The sequence below is a fragment of the Schistocerca cancellata genome, chromosome 4, assembly GCF_023864275.1.
Source record: "Schistocerca cancellata isolate TAMUIC-IGC-003103 chromosome 4, iqSchCanc2.1, whole genome shotgun sequence".
Taxonomy (NCBI): domain Eukaryota; kingdom Metazoa; phylum Arthropoda; class Insecta; order Orthoptera; family Acrididae; genus Schistocerca; species Schistocerca cancellata.
In genome coordinates, this window is record NC_064629.1 from 116,019,907 (window position 1) to 116,035,166 (window position 15,260).

The following is a 15,260-nucleotide window of genomic DNA, read 5'->3' on the forward strand; positions in this document are numbered from 1 at the left end:
GATTATCAAATACACCGGGGGAAACTCAAGAATCACAGCATTGAAAAATGTTTGAACTTGACTGTTGTTCAAAACTATAGTGCAACTAACATATTAGCCAACGGACAACTTAATCAAAACAAATTTACAGATGATTATTTCTCTCTGTGTGCACTACAGAAAAGTATACGTAGTAGTAGTACTAGTAGTAGTAGTAGTAGTAGCTTTATTCATCCGTAGATCTCTTTTTACAAGGATATATGCAGTTCTTACAGGTTATTTTGCAAAGTACGAACTGTCGACATATCAAAATGATTTGTTTTATGGTTTACTCATTGGACTAGGTTCACCACTATAGTTACCATGAAAGGAAATTTTTATACAGCGTGAGTAGATCCAAGAGAATGAGTAGTATAATAGAGCTCGCTTTTTACAGATCGCTTCACTTCCCTTTATTCTATTAGATATAGCTTTAACATAATTCGTGAAGTTTTGTATCCTTTAATTATTGATATTTTATGCGGTTCTGTCTTCATAACAGTTTTATGAAATGAGAAAGATAACAAAGATTTTATTTTTTTGCATCACATGTAGTTTACGCCACTTCATTCTGAAAAGAATAATGCACGTTCATAATAAATATTTATGTAAACTGAGAAACTTTGCACAAATGGATATTAAAACTTCATCAAATGTTGTAAACGTATCGATTCCCAAGAAATAAAGGGTTCAATGCGGCCATTCCTTATGTAGCTGTGTGACTTACAGTTTGTGATGTGCTTCTTATTTTGGACCACATTTTATTTGCTAATTTTAACAATTTGTTGTGACGCTCTACGTAACAGTATATTTAGGTTTCTTAAGCATCAAAGTAGAATGTTATAGTGACGAGTAAGGAGCGGTTCCCACGATCGGAACACATGTAGCGATAACGGACGGGCCATATGGCACCGAAGTTCGTCTGTGGTGTGATGCCTATGAGTAAACCTAAGGAGTAAATTCTGCTCAAAGATTTCTGCATGTCGAGGACCCACCGACATATAGGCGCGAAAGTAAGACATTCTCTTTATGAAACGTGAATTGTTAAAAGCTACCTTGAGACTATTAAATTCTATGGGGACCCTAAGCGTCATTACAGTGTTTGCTACTAAAGCGCCGGAATGTAGTAAGATATTTATACCAATTAATATATGTCGATTCTTACAAAGAAGAAGACAGCAACCAGCAACTATTAATACTGCTATTTATTTAAGTAAATAGCGCCGTAACCGGTTTCGAACTCACAAGTTCATCATCAGAAGGCTGTTCACAAGATTTACAAGATGCACGTTACGTGGTCGTCGGTTTTCGATTTTTATTTTTCCACTGTAACGAAATATCTTTGGTGTGTTGGTGCCCTACGGTAGAAAACAGTGTTAGAAGCGCCCTATGTGAACATAACTAACCTCCAAACGATAAACTACAGAGTAAACAAATATGTGAGGTTAAGTGGTTATAGTACTTAGAGCGAAAATTCCGCGCAATTTTGTTGCGAAGTTGCAGGGTTGTATTTTTTAAATATTTTAAAATATTTATATCAGAAAACAAATGACAGTTATTAACCTCTTAACAATAGCTGAATAGCTCTGAAGTTGTACCAAGTGTAGTCTAGATTTCTGTTGTACGTCAAGCCAGCCAGTCGGTATTACAGTACAATCCAGATCTCATCTCTATTGCAAGTCATGCTCTGGAATTTACGTAATTTCTAAGTTCTAATTATGTGTTTAACAGTGGGATTTTTTACTTCTTTATAGTGATTGATAATTAACTCACCTTTAAGACATGCAGAGATTTACATCCAGCAGAGTTCAGTATACGCATTCCACTTATAGCCACATAGGTAGACTGTATGCATCTTCTAAAGACTCCAGTGGCGGTACAAGAATTGGTTCAGGGAACCACAAGAGCGAAAAAACTGCACACAACAGTAAGGAGGAGTTCTTTGCGTCGATTCACTGCTTGATACAGGAAAAGGTTAACTTAATTTTCGCTGTCACGAGTGGAAAGGAATGACAAATTATACTGTACGTCTCCTATAACATTTCCTACGGCCTTTTTAACATGTGCAGCGGACACCTTACTCCAAACAAATTTATAGATGATTATTTCTCCCTGTATGCTCTACATAACAGTTTGTAGTGTAACGTTTTATGGAGGTTCAGTACCACATGGGGGTCTCGCAAACAGCTTAAACTAGAATGTTGCCACCACAGTGTTTCTGCGTTATTACTCCCTCTATGTACGATTCCCTTCACTTGTATCCTGTCAGATGACTAACTTAATTTCGTAACAGAGTCGGAAAAATCTTAGAAAGAAGTTTGAGTGTGGGGATGGCTGACAGCATCCGCTGAACAAAAAAACCATCCGGAGAAAGAAAAGAGTTTTAAAAGATGTGCAAGGTATAAAGGTGAAAAACTGTTGCTTCATAACATGTAGAAATGTCGTAACTTGCTACTCTTTGCGTTTAAAGTAAAAACTTTATAAGAGTCCACAAAGAAAAAAAAAAAAAAAGAAAAAGGTTTGTCGCAGCTGGTTCTCCAGTACGGAGAACCAGCACTCTACATCTACATCTACATGATTACTCCGCAATTCACATTTAAGTGCTTGGCAGAGGGTTCATCGAACCACAATCATACTATCTCTCTACCATTCCACTCCCGAAGAGCGCGCGGGAAAAACGAACACTTTAACCTTTCTGTTCGAGCTCTGATTTCTCTTATTTTATTTTGATGATCATTCCTACCTACGTAGGTTGGGCTCAACAAAATATTTTCACATTCGGAAGAGAAAGTTGGTGACTGAAATTTCGTAAATAGATCTCGCCGCGACGAAAAACCTCTTTGCTTTAATGACTTCCATCCCAACTAGCGTATCATATCTGCCACACTCTCTCCCCTATTACGTGATATTACAAAACGAGCTGCCCTTTTTTACACCCTTTCGATGTCCTCCGTCAATCCCACCTGGTAAGGATCCCACACCGCGCAGCAATACTCTAACAGAGTCTCTTTAATGGACTTGTTGCATCTTCTAAGTGTCCTGCCAATGAAACGCAACCTTTGGCTCGCCCCCCCCCCCCCCCACAATATTATCTATGTGGTCTTTCCAACTGACCTTGTTCGTAATTTTAACACCCAGGTACTTAGTTGAATTGACAGCCTCTAGAATTGTACTATTTATCGAGTAATCGAATGCCAACGGATTTCTTTTGGAACTCATGTGGATCAACTCACACTTTTCGTTATTTAGCGTCAACTACCACCTGCCACACCATACAGCGATCTTTTCTAAATCGCTTTCCAACTGATACTGGTCTCCGGATGACCTTACTAGACGGTAAATTACAGCATCATCTGCGAACAACCTAAGAGAACTGCGCAGATTGTCACCCAGGTCATTTATATAGATCAGGAACAGCAGAGGTCCCAGGACGCTTCCCTGGGGAACACCTGATATCACTTCAGTTTTACTCGATGATTTGTCGTCTATTACTACGAACTGCGACCTTCCTGACAGGAAATCACGAATCCAGTAGCACAACTGAGACGATACCCCATAGGCGCGCTGCTTGATTAGAAGTCGCTTGTGAGGAACGGTGTCAAAAGCTTTCCGGAAATCTAGAAATACGGAATCAACTTGAGATCCCCTGTCGATAGCGGCCATTACTTCGTGCGAATAAAGAGCTAGCTGCATTGCACTAGAAGTATATCTTCATTGTTAGCATCAACACAGTCATAGTCCTCATCATTTCTCCCTTTTCCTCCATCTTGCATGACGATTCAAATTATCCACCCAGTAATCTGTTCTGACTTCGATTTACCATTGCACTGAAATAATTAGGTTTTTCTTATACTTATTATTCTGCTCGCAGTTACCGTCTCAAAGATTGGGATGTAGTGAATGGTCCATATTTCATCAATAGACGTGCTCGTGTGTAGAGGAATTCCTCAATTGAAGTATGCCGCGAAGCCGGCGGCCTGGATACTGCAAACGAGAGCGCAGCCGCGGGAAGCGGCCAGTTGCAGGAGGGCTCTACTCAGGAAGAGTCGGGCGGGCGGGAACTTTGACAGTACGCGGACCGCGGCAGTGGCACTTGAGGCTCGGGGTCCCAACGAGCGCTTCCTCATTAATACCGTTCTCACAGCCTTGTCACACCCCAACCTGCGCGCCCGTATGGCCTCGCCAGCTTCGCTTTCAGTTGCATTGCGGTCGCGGCTCTGCATCTCGCATACGCTGCTCTGCTATCGATCACTAGCGCTGCGGCGCTGTGCCGATCGAAGCAGTCGGCGGTAATGAGCCCGCTGAAAACGCGGTCAGTCAGTGACTATTGTGAGCCTCTGCTTCAGGCTTCCTGAACGTTTTTCAACTCACGACAAGCGTGATGCTGTGATATCTTCACTGATTTTCCTCTTAAAATTGCATTCATCGGAGGTACGAATGGAGATAATCTGTCTCAGTAAGCAAATTTGAGAAGTTGCTTTAGTCGTTGCTAAGAAATGTGTTAAATTATGAAATTAATTTAAAAATGACTGGAGAATGTAAATGACAAGACCGCCAGCACGGAACACGTTCTCCGCAGACATCTGGTGTTTACATTATAAAGTGGGCAGATTTGTGCTATGGCGACAGTCATCGCCTACATATTTAGCACCATGACTACTTCTTTTAATAAATGAAAAGCACCAGTTTGCTTTTGTTCTACAATATTACTTTTATTGTTAACCGGTTTTCGGCTTACAAGGCCATCTTCAGACATTTACTGAGTATTATCACCAAAGAAGTTAAATGTTAGCAGACAACATTGGAAGAGAACTAACACATCTAGACTGAAGTAGAAACATACAGAAAGTAACATCTTTCCAATGAAAAAGTAAAAACTGAACAGTACATAAATGACAGTGGAGTAGACAGGAAAAACTTTAGCACGCAATAGGAATAGCATGCCTACATAACAGTTTCTATTAATAAACAAAACTAATAAAAAAAATAAAATTAGTACTAGACAAGGCTGCACCAGGAGGTATGAAACATGGAGAGTGATACACAACCAATTAAAAGAAGAGACAGTTATCAATGTAAATACAGAATACATAAGGAACTTAACCAATATCAATAAGATAAACAGAAATAAATAAATGCAGGAAAATGGAGGTGTTTGAGGGAACCTAATGTTTGATGGTGTGGTGGTACTGCATTTTAACATTAACATTATAGTCAAAGCAGTGGCTGTGTACCAGTTTTCATTAAATAAATGAGCAAAGTAAAATATGAACAGTATTTGATGAGACAACTACAAGGGTTGTTAAACATGGACGGTAATACAAGTACCAGTTAAAAGAAAGCCTTAACTATTGAAACTACAGGTCTATGTGAAATACAAAGACAACTTCAACAAAACAAAACAACTTAATGTATACAGGAAAATGGGAATTTGTGGGAAGAGAGAGTGTAGGAAGTAAAGAACAACAAAGACGATTATATGAAGTTTAGGAGAGGGGAAGTGTTGAGCTGTGTCTGGTCATTTTTTCAGTGTAACTTCAAACAACGGTTAAATTACTAAATTGTCTGTACAAATACATATTTCCATTTTAAAAACAATGTCATCCTCGATATATTGCCGGATAAAAATCAACATTGACATTACCATGAGGTCGTTGAGTTCTTTGGCTGTAGATTAAATTACAGCAACCAGTCATTTTTTTATGTAGCTTTCTACCCAGATTTTATTCATCCAGTATTTGAGAATGAGAGCACTTAGTGTCTTGCAACAAACTTAACGCATAATTTGAAACCTTTATGAATTTTTTTCGCTGACAACCGCCACAAAATGATGAAAGGAAAATAGTTTGTCGCTTACTGCCGCATTAGGCACGACGTTTTAACTTACTACTAACTGTATTAGTGACTCGTTTTGCAGACAGTATTCAAATACAACCCTTAATGTACCTGGAAAGTTATATCAGTATACGACACATAGTTCAGGAGATATGACATCATAAACAATGATATGCGTGAAAAGATGCCGCATCATGTATGACATTTAAATTTATTACTTCTTTGCCACTAATTATATTCGCAACAAATTTCATAGAAAGTATCCAAATATTTCGCTGAATACACCTGCAATATTATATCATTGTACGACACATAGATCAGGAGATATGACGTTACAAACAACGAGCAGCATGAAAACGAAACTGCAGGGCGAAATTCGTGAAAGATACAGGATGTGACATGTACGTCCGCTGGCAAAGCCAAGGATAAAATGCTCCTCTTAAGCCCCTGCATTGATTTAAACCAGACTTGGTACACTCACAACTTATTTGCTGGAAAGAAATATTGTGGCGACAAATAACAGCAACCTCATTTTTGTGTAGGAGTGGTAGCGTGGAGATAGAGTGGATGAGGATGAGATGGACAGTCAGAGAGGAGGTGAGCAGAAGATTGACACAGACAGGGGGGAGTAGAAGAAGGACAGAGAGAGGAGAGAGAAAGAAGGACAGAGGAAGGAAGGGGCAGGTGATGGACAGAGAGAGCAGGAGGAAGAGGTGAAGGAGATGGAGATGGATAGAGAAAGGGAGTTGGAACGGGCGGGAAGAAATAGGGGAGTAGACGAGATGGACGAATAGGGGTGGGAGGAGCAGATGGACTAACAGGGAAGGAACAGATGGACAGAGAGTGGGAGGAACAGATGGACAGATGGAGGAGATGGAGGAGGCGAATAGCGAGGGGTAAGGTGATGGACAGAGAGAGGGAAATGGAGGACATGGACTAATAGAAGATTGTAATAAATACATGCCCGGACAACACCAGGTTCTCAGGTACTAAATATAACTAAACAACTCGGAGATGTTGTAGCCAAAGGAATTGTTATTTTACACAAACCAGCTGCAGCGATCCAAATGCAGTCGACAAAAATGTTGCTCTGATGAGGATAAAAGTGTACTACGCCAACTGATGGTGGATGAAAGATCGGTCCACATGTCGGTACAAATAATTCAACGCAAGACATAGGCTTCTTGCTTTATTTCTTGAAGTAGCTGCCTACAGAGCAAATATTTGCCCTTTTTTTAGCCGTTACTTGTAGATAACTTTTATCTTGTATCTTGAATCCTTATGGAATATCATGGTTTTGCACGGTACATAGGGAACGCATTACAACCAAAAAGCAATATTTGTTGCATTTAACTATCTGTTTACTTAAATTGACGACGACGTGGCACGTCCGTGAGAAAATAATTTCATATATCTCGCCTGACACGTATCTCACCTGTTTCTAGTTGTATCCAGCGATAATATTTCAGAGTTTGTAAACAACACACACATTGATCTTAGAGAGAAACTGTAAATACCAGACGCGTAAACACGGCTGATACCTTACTGGCAGCACACAAATTCACAAATCTAATTGCAGGCTGGCGTGTCTGTTTTAATACCTATCGAAGACATCTGACTTGTTCTGCTTTTGTTACTTGCTTCTATGCTCGAACCTAATTGCTAGTCAACTGAATGACTGTAAACGTAAGCTTCATTAGTAGAAATTTGTCGTTATATCCAACGTAACTGATTTTTTATACAATGTTTCGTCACCTTGAAAGGCTCCCCTTGTGTGTGAACTCTCTTAATGAGCCAGAAATTAATCTCAGGGATACTTGTTAAATGTAAGTGGGGAACACTAGGGCCAATTGAGCCACTTTTTAAAAACTCTTTAGCTTGTATTTAAAATTTTGCAATTCATTTTTTTAATGCGGAAACATTGCTACATGGTTTCAGCATCTATACAACTTAGTAATTAAGGCTTCTCGCTTTTTGTCCATTCGTAAAAAAATGTTTAATACGGTAATACCAACTGAGCCAACCCCCCACGGGGCAAGTTGGCCCAGCAGTTAGGATAAATTACGCCATACGTTTTTATTATTAAATTTAGCTATGTCATTCGTTAATTAACTGGAAATAATCATGGAATACTCACAGTTTAATTTAGAACAAATTCCTGCAGCGTTATTAAAAAACTACAATTATTGACTATGTTACCATCGTTATGATAATTTTGGCAGAAAAGTATGTCCAAAATTTTTATTACTCTTCGTGTGAATTCTCCGATAGGATCTTCACAGTTAAAACATTCGTAGAAAAGCCCTTTCACATTGTTTTTCACGCGTGATGCATGAGCCGACCTCTTACAACTTGTGCGTTGAATCTATTCATCACCTGGATTTCTGTGAGAAAATGTTTATGACACCTAAGACACAGGGAATTCTGACAATCACCTGCTTCATCCAGAAGAATCTTATTAGGAAAGCCAGCGTTCTTTCTGCGCTTCATTTCAGGAGTTTTATCATGTGATTTAGCTTGATCAGCTTTTTTAGAAAATAGTTTTTTATGCAGAATATCCATATGTCTCTTTGAAATGTTTTCCTTTCTGTCTGTGGAGGCATTTTCGCGTTGTAGAGCGTCTTTCACTGGAGTGTCTGCCAGTATTGCTGAAGCTCTTTTCCATTTGTCTGCCGCCTTTTTTTCTTCGTTACGATTTCTCAAATAACCTGACTTCTTCAGCTTTGGGAAGCACAATTTGTCAGGTGATGTGATGTTCAGCATTACAGGTGTTGATACTAACATCATAGGCCCACCATTGCGCTCTTGAGCAGTTGGAGGGCACCTTCAGCAATTAAACAACAACCAACAGCATTATAATAAGGTCTGTTATGTAAGAAGGTAGGAAATCAGTATTGGTAAACATGTCCCTGTTTAAGGGGGAAATTCTTGACACTTTGAATCCAACCAATACGTTTCTGAGCGTGATTATGTTTGGTAGTTCAGTTTCACAATGCCTGGAAGGTCGTATTTTGTTATTGGTCGTTTGTTTGCTGTCACCCATGCACTGCACGCTGAGTTTACAAATTTCTTAACCGAGGTGTAAGCACTAAGGGCAACAGTTATGTGGAAAAGACAAAAGTGTGACACCATTTTCCCATGCGAAAACAAAAGACTTTAACCTATAGATGTAAACGATGGTAGTCAAATGGTTCAAATGGCTCTGAGCACTATGGGACTTAACATCTATGGTCATCAGTCCCCTAGAACTTAGAACTACTTAAACCTAACTAACCTAAGGACAGCACACAACAACCAGCCATCACGAGGCAGAGAAAATCCCTGACCTCGCCGGGAATCCAACCCGGGAACCCGGGCGTGGGAAGCGAGAACGCTACCGCACGACCACGAGATGCGGGCCGATGGTAGTCAATAGAAGTAAGAAGGAATGGTCTTTGGAACATCGAGAATGCGATACAAAATGTATGTATTTCAAGAATCTAGCTTCTCTCATTCACATGAGGGACGGACACTACATTCGCTTGAAAAAGTGCCATCGAAGTCAATTAGCAATAAGAAAGGATGGACTTTGGAATACCGAGAATGTGATACAAAAGTTGTATGTATTTCAAGAAGCTAGCTTCTGTCATCCACACGAGGGATGGGCACTGCATTTGCTCCCAAAATGGTCATCCTGACAAAATGGGGCTATACGTTAGTCTAGGGAATATGAAAAACTGAGGCACGCTATTCCCAATTGCAGTTAGAACTAAAGCCATACTAATAAGTGATCCTTCGAGTAATTATTCTGTCAGAAATTTGCACTGTTGTGATTCTAGTTCCATCTACATTCCATATATGATAAGGTGTCAGTTGCAGCGTCTCTCTGAAATTTTCTAGCTGTTTTAATCTCTTTGCTCGCTTCCTTAACAGCTCTTTTCTGCCGTTTCACTTCTATCACTACTAATCTCACAGCTTCGTCAGAAAAATTGTTTCCTCAGTTTTCCTTCTTATAATTTCGAACCAGTCTAAAAACGAAACGGCAGGACGACAATGAGTAAAAACATGACTATATTGGGCGATACACCCAGTTCTGATACATGCAACGTACCACACGTAATAATTTCCAATTTATATTACAACCGTTTTAGTTGAATTCTGGAATACAGGTTTTGAGTTTTAGAAGAAAAAAAGTCAATCATCGCATCGATACTGGTTTAAAATCAATGCATGACACAATTTGAATACGTATTGATTGCAGTAGATATGACCAAGTTTCGACTATTTGGAGCTATTAAAATTAATAAGGGTACTTACTTACAAAAAGACGTGCCCTTATTTAAGTGTGCTATTGTGGCACATCGTTTACGGAGACGTTTTAAGCATTTATCGTCGTATGCTGTGTCCAAACAATCCTTGCTCTAAGTACTTTAATCGTTGTACTCATTTGTTTATAAAGAGTGTTGTCCCGGAGTACACAAAAATTATCTTGAAGAAGCAAAATTTACATTCACTAACAAGGAAACATAAAACTGCTTACCTACCCTCGCTCGACAATTTAAATGCAATGACGCGTTTGTGGAAAGACGACAGTATTGTTGCCACCAACCAGCTTTGTTGGTAGCGTATTATAACGACAGTTTCACGAAATTGTACGAACTGGCAATAGCAAGGTAGCTAGTGGTAATCGTGCCCTTATCACCAATGTGCCCCAGTTTCCCCTACTAGCTATGCCCTGTCGTCTCAGCTAGTAGCGGATCACGCGCGCGCCCTTCGCTAGTTTGTATGCCCATCGATAACATTTTAATGCATTACGTGAGCCAGCAGGCAAATAAAATGATAATACATGAATTTATGTAGCGCAACGGATAGCGACTTTAGCACCTGACTGAATACACCTTAGGCATACAGTCTCAACTGGGAGATAGGTTCTTGGGCAGTGCAAAAAACACTTACTAGATGAGAGGTGAGCTGCTTCTACTTATCAATTCCTGTGGAGCTCATGATATCTCTCGGGATTTCATTGAAATGATTAGGACAATGAAATGGTAAAGAAGCACAGGGAGCGTTTACTCATTACGGCTGTGAATGATTACAATGTTGTCCATTACAATGTATGTTCGCACTTCATCACCCTCTCACTATTTCATCTCTTCCAACTGGCAAAGGCAGTACGACAGCTGTTTTATAACTTAATCAGATGCAATCCGATTTATCGGGGTATAGAACAAGAGACAGACCTCATAATAAGAATTTTATAAAATGCATAGCACTGTGCTTTCTGTGATAATGTTATTTATTCTGCTACCGGCAGAAAAATTATCGCAGATTTATCACAAGTCATACATGCTTTGACATACGTTACTACTGTGGTTTTCAGTAGTAAATGCTTCAAAACATTTGTGTCTCTCAGTCCGAAACATAGGTAGGATAGAAGGTAGGGACGAACGGCATCGAGGGAAAAATACATAAATTCACACACACGGTTCTTCCCTAACAGAGGTGAAGTTGCCTTGAAGAAAAAAAAGGAAAAAATGAGAGTAATAAGTTGCTGGAAACAAGTTGCGGCACATGTTGCACAGCTTTAATGAAAGTGGGAAATACTTTTCCCTTTCATCAAGCTCTGCTCCAGGGAAAGAAAAGATGTAGAGGTGGTCCTGATAAAAGTATAGCAACCTCGAATTTTTCTTATCATCCTATTCTATGTAAAACTGAGTATGGGATACAAAGTCCCTATTACGAATCAACTTTTATGAGCATGAATACCTACCACTGATAATGACAGGATCATACAGGAAACTTCAAACTGTACGTACTTAACTGAAACATCACACATGACAGTATGTCAGCAAAACTGGTCGATCTTTCACCAATGAGAAAAAGGGGCAAGAAAGCTAAAGATAACGCATTGTACGAATCAAGAGATACCTGTATATAATCATATAGGAAATTACTAATTATGACTTTCCATGTCCAGTTTTAAGAAATGGGCATTGTTCATTCGCTATCTTAATTACACATACAACAAAATAAAAAAAAAACAATGGTTTACAATCAGTCTGAGAAAGCTGGCGTGGGTAGAAACTATGTACTCATAAATGTGTTCATTAAACGACTCTCAGTGATAGTGTGTACAAGGTAATGGGTATGGAAGACAATGTCTATCGTATGTAAGAGTGTGTAGAGAAATCTATACATTTGCTCAATGTTTGACGAGTGGTTTACAGTCTAGCTTGATCAACAAAAACAAGGAATGTGGTCCACAGTCATTGAACCATTACACCATCGCAGTGGTTCAAATGGTTCAAATGGCTCTGAGCACTATGGGACTTAACATCTGAGGTCATCAGTCCCCTAGAACTTAGAACTACTTAAACCTAACTAACCTAAGGACATCACACACATCCATGCCCGAGGCTGGATTCGGACCTGCGACCGTAGCGATCACGCGGTTCCAAGCTGAAGCGCCTAGAACAGCACGGCCACTGGCGGCCGGCCATCGCAGTGGAACGAAAAGATTAAAATGTGACAATTAGAAATTGTAGAAATTATTCATATGCATGAAATTCAAAGAGGAAACATAGTACAAAGACATTATCAAGGTATCTTGAGTAACTGACCGCTGACATTAACCAAACCAGTATACGGAAAGTAAACGTGGTAATTTATCATGAGCCTCACATCACACCACTCACTGTTCATTTAATCCAGAGAAACTTTGCATTTCTTAAAAACTACTGAATCGACGAATCATGACTATTCACGCAACATTATAACTAAACTCTTAGTGTATTGACAGAATGAATGTGGACACAGTGGCACACTGGATGCCTGGGCTCGAGGGGACAACACTTGACAGGATAGGCCCCCTCAGTCTGAGAATCCAACCTCCTCACACCTCACATGTGATGAGTGACTCCTTTCACTCTTGCAGTTGTCCAAGTCACTATTCAGGTCCCTGCAGTAGATCATCATAGTGTGATATCAGTGAGCATGGCAGCAGCACCTAAGGATGTGCTGGATATGGGCACCTTTGACACCTGGCATTTGGGCTTCGCGGTAGCCACTTGCAGTAGCAGACATCCGTCTCGTCTTCTGGTGTGGGTTGTCCCGTTCAGGCGCACCTGCCATATTGTGTGGTGGACCCATGCACTTGCATGTGGAATACATGTGCTTTTGACATCTCATAGGTGAGCTTGCCGGTGGATGTGAGCCACGGCACCCTAGTGTTGGCCAGTTGCCACCACAGCTGTCACTGCCTCTCTTTACGGTGGCTGTTTCTCCAAATATACGATGGCTGCTTGCTGTCACACAATGGAAACACCAGCTAAATATAAAAATGCAATTCATGGATATAAGGAACATAAAGTTTCTCCATAAATAACATAATTCATTTGATACTGATTTTAACACTGACTTCAGGCGTAATTGTTACTTCTCAGAACGAAGCGTGTTACACGAGGTACCTACAATAAAATCAATTTACACCAAGACTGCAAAATAATTCTTTTCGCGAAGACAATGCATTGTTGCTAAGAACAAACGATCTCAACTAACTGAAATATCATGTCTAGATAATTTTACACAACACTTCGTTCGTGACCTAACAGTAGAGCAAGTCAAACACATCGATTAGTTATCAACTCATGGCGGACAGTGAGCAAAAAGCTTTGCCTCTAGCGTGCCTTCGCCCATATGGCTGGTGGCGGAAGGGAGAGTTACCTTTTGCCAGTACCTGCATTTTCCACCAGCGGGGAGTGTTTACTTCCTGCCACTAATCTATGCCTCCGATCCTACTGTTACCACTCGAAGTAAGCCCAACGACACGATGATACTCGCTAATCAGTAACGAGCGAGCTTCAGAACTTTTGTGTCCTCCCATTAACACAGCCGCACACACATATAGGAGGTAGGGACGAACTGCAGCAAGGAAAAAGTAAACAAAGGTACGCATACGCATTGTTCCTGACTAGAGGCTGGGTCAGTAAAGTTTCCATGAAGAAATCAAAAGGGAAGAATGCGAGTAGTAAGCTGCTGACAAGTTTAGCACACGTTGCACACAGTTTTAATGCAAGTTACAATGTCAGTTACAATAAGCATTTTATTTTGTCCGTCGAAGTGACAAATTTTTTCTGTGTACACATAAAAATGTGAATGAATGTAAGTCTGCCGTTTCAGGCTGACGAAATAAATGTCACACATATCGAAGAAAAATAACTTCTTAAAAAAGGTTGTCTCATAGAAAAAACCGTACGTGACACAGAAATTGGGGTGAAAAATCGTTAACTGGATGGAAGGACGAAAGTTAAACGTTCTATACCAAAACTTAATGTTTGTCTTAGTGTTTGTTGGGTGCATATGCTTATTAAGTAAGAACCATACATAGGAAAATGTTAGTGAGGCAATCTCTCCTGTGTAATTAGAATAACACGTATACGGTGTTCGCGAAGATTTTCTTGATAACTGCAAAGCATAGGCGTAACACCCGACCGCACGGGCCCACGCCTGCATACGTACGCAGAAAAGATGTTACGAAACCAAACACATCCACTTGGCGCTGCGCCACTTGCTTGTGTGATTCACGACGACTTGAAAATTTGCCAACTATCGGTAAACGTTCAGACTGTAGCCAGTTCCCTCGTCGCTGCCAGTCGCACTGAGCTATGGCTGTCGTTTACAGGCCATTTTAGTCCCTTTTGTAAAACTCCTTTTCTCCTTACCCCTATAACCGTGCACAAACATGAATTCTTTTCGTGACTCTTCACACTGAAAATGGATGCGTAATTTGCCTTCGTTTACTTTATTTACCTGTGGCCGAGAAACTTAATACAATTTACAATGGCGCAGTGACTGACAGAATAACAGATAATGAACTCACTAATATTTTCTTTCAAAAGAAATGGTATTTTACACTGCAGTTGCACTTTTCCTCTATAAAACCTCAGGATGGAAATGAAACTGGAACTGTGCTCCCTCTCAAAGGTTCGATTTTTTCCACTTCCCGCCAGCGTAATTTTTCTTTGTACACACTCGCACATAATTCCAGTCCTTTCAGATTGTGAATATCTGCAATCTGCTTGACATATTTCTTCTAGTGACCAGAAAACGTCTATTCTCATTCTTTCATGACGTTTTGCATTTTTGTTAACAAAGGACTACATTACTACCCGCATCATTTTCCAATTCAACTGGTGTCTTGTCTGTAATTCGAAAGGAAGAAGGTTAGTCTGAAAGTGCCTCGTCGACATTAAGGTCTTTAGAGACAGACTGCATTCGATAGCTCTTTAAAGAGACAATCAATTACTGTTTCCCTGATATTCTATGTACGAAATTTTTCTGATTATGTGGTGGTCATTGATTTTTCAGACCAGTTAATGGACATTGGAATCTTTAACCGATTATACTCATGGTCAAGGGACAGTGCAGAG

General features: G+C 40.0%; 1 protein-coding gene across 3 annotated transcripts in view; it reads right to left on the bottom strand.

Moving 5' to 3' along the window:
- LOC126183887 (neurogenic locus protein delta) overlaps window positions 1-15,260 on the bottom strand; it is a 1,431,801-nt gene that overhangs the window by 1,103,055 nt on the left and 313,486 nt on the right. The gene's annotated exons all lie outside the window — the stretch shown is intronic.